The following is an 8,074-nucleotide window of genomic DNA, read 5'->3' on the forward strand; positions in this document are numbered from 1 at the left end:
AACTGCAAAATTCATTCACCCTTTCATCCATTTCTCTATCAGGCGAGGGGGAAAAAAGTATTTGAATAGTGAAAGGCTGGGCCAACTGGACTCAATAGAAGGTAAAATTAATCTCAGATGGCCAGGGTAGTGAGGGCTTGGTCACCAAGGACTGACAGTACAGCCTGGAAATAAGGGTTCCTTCAAAGCAATTTCAACATTTCAGATTCTGCCTGAAAAGAATCAATCAGGAAAAAATAATTATTTAGGGGGAAAAAAAAGGCAATGTTAAAGAAACAAAGTCACAAGCAACAAGCTCAGCAAATAATCAAAAACATATATTCTATGGTCTGAATGTTTGTGTCCCCTGAAAATTCCTGTGTTAAAACTTAATCACCAATGTGATGGTATTAGGATATGGGGCCTTTAGGAGATAATTAGGTTTAGATGAGATCTTGAAGACAGAACCCCCATGAAGAGGATGAGTGCCTCCAGCAAACTCCCTCTGTGTTAGTCTGTTTTGTCTTGCTATAAAGAAATACCCAAGGCTGAGTGATCTATGAAGAAAAGAGGTTTATTTGGCTCATGGTTCTGCAGGCTCTACTGGAAACATAGTGCCAGCATCTGCTTCTGATGAGGCCCCAGAGAGCTTACAATCATGGCAGAAGGCAAAGGGGGAGCTAGCATATCATATGGTGAGAAAGGGAGCAAGAGAGATGCAAGGGAGGCAGCAAACTCTTTTTAACAAACAGATCTCATGTGAACTCATGACCACAGGGAGGGCACCAAGCCATTCATAGAGGATCTGTCCCAATGACCTAACACCTCCCAGTAGAACCCACCTCCAACATTTTGAGTCACATTTTGACAAGAGATTTGGAGGGGACAAATATCCAAACCATATCACCCTCCCCCTCCACCATGTGAGGACACAGCTAGAAAACACCATCTATGAACCAGAAAGCAGGCCCTCCCCAAACACTGAATCTGCCAGCACCTTGATCTTGGACTTCCCAGCCCCTAGAACTGTAGGAAATAAATGCCTGCTGTTTATAAGCCACCCAGTGTATGGTATTCTGTTACAGTAGCCCAAAAGGACTAAGACAAAATGTTCAAGTTTCCAGTGAACTATTTCACTAGCATTGGTCCATCATACCACCTCCACAGATAAAATTACTATAGTTTATGAGGTAGTCTATAAATAAATAAATATACATATATAATATATGTATATATACTTTATGTGTATGTATATAAATATATACATAGTTATATATGTATGTTTATTAACATATATGTAAATATGCATATATGTAAGTATACATATGTGTAAATATACATCCTTTATATATGTATATATACTTTATGTGTGTGTATCTATGTATATAAAGTATAGATTAAAGATTTTTTTTAAAAGTGAGGGAATGACTACCAAACGCTGACTATGACAGGTTTATGTGCTAGGTTACCCCTAAATGCTAAAGCATCTATCTCAGAGCCTGTTGTTCTTGTGCACTGTGACATTTCCCCAGCTGTGTTGGATCCACACCTTCATACACAGCATAATCATTCACATGTCACTGAGAAATGCTTGAAATTACAGCTACACAGAGACATAGCCAGTTTAAGGCAAATGGGAAAGCAAGACTGTAAATCTTCTAATTGTTACAAAAGAAAACAGAATTTTGGTTCCCAGGGCCAAGAGAAATTACTCTTCTCCATGCGGCACTCGTACATGGCAGCTAGGAGCTTCTCCCTGGGTCCCACATGTCATCAGAAGTGATCTCGCAACAGAGGCTGACAGTGGCATTTGATAAGTGCACAGGGAACATCAGCTCATCGAGGACAATATCTTTGTCATGGGTAACTTCAGCCCATTCCACATTTGAATATGGCAACTCTGCTCCATAATTAGAAGGACAGATTAGGATGGATGGTGTAGTTATGATGAATAATAATGTTATCAGTGCTAGTGGACTTTTTTTTTTTGGCTGTTACTATAATACATTTAGAAGCAAGAGGCTCTGCATGAGGTTTGGCCCCCATCCCTTCTGTCTACTTGTTCTCTATCTTGTTTTAAAAATTACTATGGAAGTGCAGTCCTATAAGGAGTCTGTTTGGAATGCAGGTTCTGCAAGGAATTTCTTCTAATCCCAGTCTTGAGGAATTATTAAGAAATTGCTTTATTTAACTGATAGCCTGCTGGACACAGGAAGCACAAACTTGGCAAGAGCAAAACAGAATTTCAATTTTCTCCCTCTCCCATGAGCGGGCTGCTTCTGTACTCCTGCTTTGAGTTAATGCCCCTACCCCAACTCCGTTTCTCAAACTGGGGCCCTTGTTTCCATCTTGTCCCTGCCCCTAACCCCATCCCTTCAAGGCACAAATAGATCTGACACTTGCATCTCCCACCCCATCCTTCCACCCAGGCTCCACTTCACTTCCTCATTTCTCTTCTGAATTATCACAAAACGCCCCACAGTGTCTTCTCCCTTCTAATGTCCTGTTAAATTTTAATTCCACATGACTAAGAGTAAACAATCTATAGGTAAAGTACGCTATGCCATTTCCCTTGTGAAATCCTTCTGTGGCTTCCATGACCATAGAATAAAGTCTAAACTCCTCAGATGGACATGAATGTCACTTTATAACCTGGCCCTGCAAAATTTCTCCAGCCCTATCTGTGCCTTTCATTTTTTACTTCATCCAAACCCAATTGGTCACAATGTTACAAATGTAACTGGGTCTTTGTCCACACTAGACCCCCTCCTGGAATGCCCACTCACATTTCTTCCTCTCCTGACCTTCTCTTGACCTTCAAGACATGCCTCCAGGCCTCATGTCCTCCAGGAATGCTTCCATGACCACCTGGGCTGGTTAAAGGATTCATCTCTCCACCTCAAAGCATGTGGAGGGGATATGCACGGAGCACAGACATGGTTCTCCCTCAGCACACGCCTATTACAGGGAAATGGTCTGTCTATTAAAATAATTTTCCATAGTATAAGTTCTTTTTTATCTCATTCCACTCTGTGACTAGCATGATTAGGAAGCATAACAGGCTTTGAATATATTGAAGATATATGTTTGAATATATAAGTTTTGAATATATTGAAGATACACAATTTGAATATGTAGGTTTTGAAGATATTGAAGATATACGCCTGGCACTCGTTCAGGCCTTTTCATGCAGGTTTTCTTATTTGCTTAAAATGTTAATTACCTGCTGATCAGGTTCTTCTATTCAATGTGTGGGAAGAACTAACAGGAATTGGGCATTTCCCAACGAAGGCAAAAATAAGTCCTCAGCATCCTCCCCCGGAACACAAGAAGCTCCCCAATGCCTCTCACATTTCAGTATTTCAAAGCAGGTTGAGGTGGAGAAGGGAAGAAAACAGTCGAAATGAAAATGGTTAAGTTAATTAATTGCAAGCTCGCTTGTAGGACCAGCACGTTTATTTAATCAGTTGCCTAGTAACCCTGCCTGTGTATGACGTGAATCTGATTAGCCTGCCGCGGCAGCAAATGATGGGCCATTTTTTTCTCCCAGCCACCAGTGCTCCCAGCCTGTTTCCGTGTGCTTTGAGGTTTGGAAAACCCAAATTCCGCCTCCTGCCCCCTAGCATGGAGGTTGTGAGGTGGAAACAAATTCTCATTCTCTTTTTTCTTGTCTTATCAGTCTCCACAGACCCCACGGCCAAGTGAAGAAGATCTTTGCATGAACACGACCTTTCAGCTGGTGAATCAGATGACCAGAAAAATTCCCCACATCAGTTTTCTTTATGGAGTGACCTACACACCAAGAAGAGCCGCTCAGCTCTCAAGACTGCTGTCGTATAGATACCTACGTGGATAAACAAGTAATGTTTCCACAAAACACTGCAGGTTAGGGCCTCTGCTCATGGCAGGATAGAGAAGGCAAAATAAAGAGGGGGCTTTGGACTGTTGGTTTTGCATCATGTAAGCTTTTTTAGTGACCTTTAATGGGGAGAGAGACTAGATGCTGAGTTTAATCACGTAAGACCAGCTCAAGACAAACGGCGCAGTTTTGTTTCCTGTCTGAAAAGAAAAAAAAAATAACTCATGCACTAACAGGAACTGAACGCTGAACACTCCTTTGGTGCTAGATTTATTGGAGGATTTGACGACAAGAATTTGCTTGTAGTTTTCCACCTTCCCTGTGTTATTTTCTTAGCCAGTCATTTTGAATACTCCTTCCCCATCTTTATCCCCCAACCATTCCTGTTCTTAAGCCAAATAAAAAAAAAAAAATCACTGAAATAAAGACCCACGTTTCTGCTTTGACACATCATGACCACATTTTTATACTGTTACGTGGTGGGCTATTTTTTTTTCTATTTGTCAGTCTCTGTGGATAAAAGACTCCATCTTCCATAAAGAATTCCCACCAGAAATCTTTATAAGCCCTCAATCAGAGAGACACTCTGCCATCGTGCTGTGCAAAAGCTAATCTAATTAAGACAGGATCTGCTAAATTTAATAGCCTGCTATGAATTTTTACAGACATCTGGTAGCTGGAAGTTGGAACAGCTCTCACATATAAAATTCACATTGTCCAGATAACCAATATCAGGGTCAAATATTTTCTTTCTTTGGGGAACTTACATTGTTTTGGTAGGAATGCTATTTTCAAATCATGATATCCTATAGGTAAATGCACTGGAAAGAAGATTGAGGATTGAAACTTCAAATCTCAGCTTTCCTTCTGCACAGTAAAGACAAAGATGCTTCCATTGTCCGGTTTTATGGATAAATCTGAAAATGTACACACAGGGCTGGCTTCACGAGTGGTACCCAGCATTAGCAAGTCCTTGCCTGGTACAAGGCGCTGCTTTCCTGTCTTGAAATTCTTAATTTTTGAACAAGGACACCTGCATTTTTTATTTCCCACCAGAGCACACAAATTATATAGCCACTCCTGTGTATATAAAACTCTTTGCTTGATGCCTGTTCCATAGTAGACACAAAATAATTAGAGTGTTCTCCTCCCCATCCTACCTTCAACTTAAAATTATGAAATCCAAGCTAGCAGCTTTTCTTTTGCTTCCGAGCGGGACAACCTCTTGACTGATGGTCTTAACTAAGAACCCCTACTACCACCTCCATCAACCATGGTCATATCTATTTGTGTGAAATGAATGATTACAGTAATCTAAAAAAGTTAAATTGTATGTATGCCTATATGGTTGTATGTGCAAAAATTGCCAATTATTACAAAAACTGATACTGATTATCTCTGAGGCAGGGAACTGATACCAGAAATTGGGCTCTGGAAAGGGACATATTTTTTACTTCATTCGTCCTTCTTTTTGTCTTGTTTTGTTTTACCATATGTGTGTTCTGCCCTTGAAAAAATACAACAAAACCTAATTTTGTTTGACTTAGATCCCAATAATCCTAACTACACAGATATATAAATATACATTCACTCTTAACTGTTGTTTGAAGAGGGAAATCTAAGTAAGGCACAGCTTCCTCAAAATCCAACCAATTGTCCCCAGTTCTAGAAGCATGAGTTACTTATTGAGGTTGGTGGAGATTTCCTCCACCCACCTTATGTTCCATGGTCCACCCCAGAGGGAAAGAGAAGAAAGGGGTGTCAGTGTTCTTTTGGTAGAAACATCACCCCACAAAATTTCCTGCACTTCAGAAAGCCTGTATATTCACGGGAAACTTTCCTGCCACCTGAAAACAAAGAGAAGCAGAGCAACCCATTAAAAATGTATGTTCTCACAACGTTTTGCCCTGGGACAGCGGAAAACCATAGCATCTAATAGGCTTTGAAGTGAAAAGTGCAATTCCTGTGAAATGAGATTTTTCCAAAGTATCTGATGAAGCAGCTCCTTGCCCCCCAACCACGACCGAAGCACAGCATGAATGACCTTGGGCAATGACAAACAATATCACACCCCCAGCAATCAGCCTGGATAATTACCATATTTAATAATTAAGCATGTGGTCTAAATTTGTGTTCAGCATTTCTGCTGAATTCTGGGGGGCATCCACAGGTGACTTGTGCATGAGGGTTAGGTTGACTAGCCAGCTCTCAAAATTCGAGTGAAAGAAATCTTCCACTTCTTTTCATCCTAAGAGTTCCAGCCTCCCACAATAGAACCCAAGATAGCTACTAAGGAGAGAAACAAGATTCCTCCAGTATTGTTTTATTCCATTGCTCTGGGGCAGCTAGGTATTTAAAACAAACAAAAAACACATCAAAAAAGAGAGGGGCTACTTGCTCTGTTGTAGAAGAGTTACGCAGTCTTTTGTTTGTTTGTTTGTTATATATTTTCTGACTCTTCTGTCTGAAATATAGGATATTCAAATATAGGCTATTCAGTTCTTTTACTACTCAATCTCTTGTTGCTTCTCTGCTGTGGTCTGTGGGGGACCAGACACAATCTGTGTGCCCTAGAAAACACCTTTAGGAGGGTAAAGAAGACCTTGTCCAAGGATACACCAATGACAGTCAGTGGGTATTGGAAAATAAAGATACAAGTCAACCCTGGCTTCTCCCAGTCCTTCCCAGCTGTAGTCCCAGCACTTTTGCAATTCTGGTTTCCCAAAAAATCCCATTCAAGGCATAAACTATATGTGTTGTTGTAGCTGGCACGTCCTGGAGTTAAGCTGAGCTCTCGTAAATGTGATTGTTTGTGTGTCTGGGTGACACCTGGCAACGTGGAACTATTTTATGCTTCACTTGGCTTAACATTTGCTTTTCCTCCCCAGCAATGCCTAGAACATAGAGGGACAGAATAGATATTTGTTAAAGCAATAAATCGAGAGGGAGATTGGTATCATTCCCTTGAGTGCTAAGAGGCCCAAGGTACTTTTAACTCTAAGCCCCACCTGTTTTAGCCTGCCCCTTACTCCTGCTTGTTAGAATAGAGGTGTTAACTACTTTCTTAGCTTCCTCATAAAGAGACACACTTTAGCTGGTTTAGGCCAAGAGTCATAGCATTAACAGAGAAGAGCGTGGACTCCAGAGCCCCAAATTTTCTGGAGTAGTATCCCTGAACACCACTTACTTGCTGTGTGACCTTGAACAAGATACTTAGCTTTTCTGTGCTTCAGTTTCCTCATCTGTAAAATGGACATAATACAAGTACCAGTATCATACAATTGCAGTAAGAATAAAGTAGTTAATATTTTAAAGTGCTTAGAATGATGCTAGTACATAACAAGTGCCATATAAATGTCTATGAAATAAATCAAATGCTATTTCTAAGAAAGGGTAATACTAATTCATAGATGGCAAATACAATTCAGCATAAGAGTGAACTTATATTCATTGGCAGGAGATATCTGAAACCATGTGAGGAAGGAGTCCAAACCCACAATTGGGCTGAGGTGAAAAGTAGAACCTGGTGATTGATGAATGTCTGCCGTGGATTCTCACAGAGGAAATGGAAAGACATGTGCCCTGTGTCTGCTATTGCTGTTATGTGTATGATTTTTGCAACCTAACATATTCCAAGAACCCAAGGAAATGGGTCAGAAGACTAGAAAGCTTGAAAAAATATTTTTTCAGAACACTTATGTGGCAGATATTATTCTAAGTGTCAAAATAAAACAATTAATAAGGCAGCCACTGCTTTCAAGATATTTACAGACCAGAAGGAGACATGGACTGGCAAATTCTCAGATAAATACTGTGTTCAGTGATGGAGTGTAAACATAGAACTTTGAGAGCGCAAAGAGGTGGCAACTAACATACTCCAGTGTGGGACAGAGACAAAAGAATCTTAGGGGGACCCCACTTTCTCATATAAAAGATCATGTGCTACTCCAATTTCCCTCATGTTGTATACAACTATACAAATGTACAAAATATATGAAACAGTGTTTTTCAGGCATTAAACAACAATCAGCATGGAACTGTGATCCCAGAGAGAAGAAAAACAAACAAGGTGATTTTTTCAAGTGTTCTAACCTAACATCTGCAAGCAGATCCAGGTCAAAGCACTAGGAGGAGACTGGTTGTATTTTTGAGTGGAGGATATAGACATTGGAGTCAAAAAAGGCCGAAGCAGCTAGAATTGTAGGTCCAAGTATGAGCAAAAAGGGAGCTTCACAG

The 8,074-nt window shown here is 40.4% G+C and overlaps 1 long non-coding RNA gene across 1 annotated transcript in view; it reads left to right on the forward strand.

Moving 5' to 3' along the window:
- LOC131381856 (uncharacterized) overlaps positions 1 to 4,251 on the forward strand; it is a 29,224-nt gene extending 24,973 nt beyond the window's left edge. Inside the window, exon 3 of the long non-coding RNA XR_009210851.1 lies at positions 3,659 to 4,251. This is a non-coding gene — a long non-coding RNA (uncharacterized LOC131381856). The remainder of the gene's footprint in view (positions 1 to 3,658) is intronic.
- Positions 4,252 to 8,074: the final 3,823 nt, after the last annotated feature.

This window comes from Hylobates moloch, unplaced genomic scaffold (assembly GCF_009828535.3).
Source record: "Hylobates moloch isolate HMO894 unplaced genomic scaffold, HMol_V3 SCAFFOLD_2, whole genome shotgun sequence".
Classification (NCBI taxonomy): Eukaryota; Metazoa; Chordata; class Mammalia; order Primates; family Hylobatidae; genus Hylobates; species Hylobates moloch.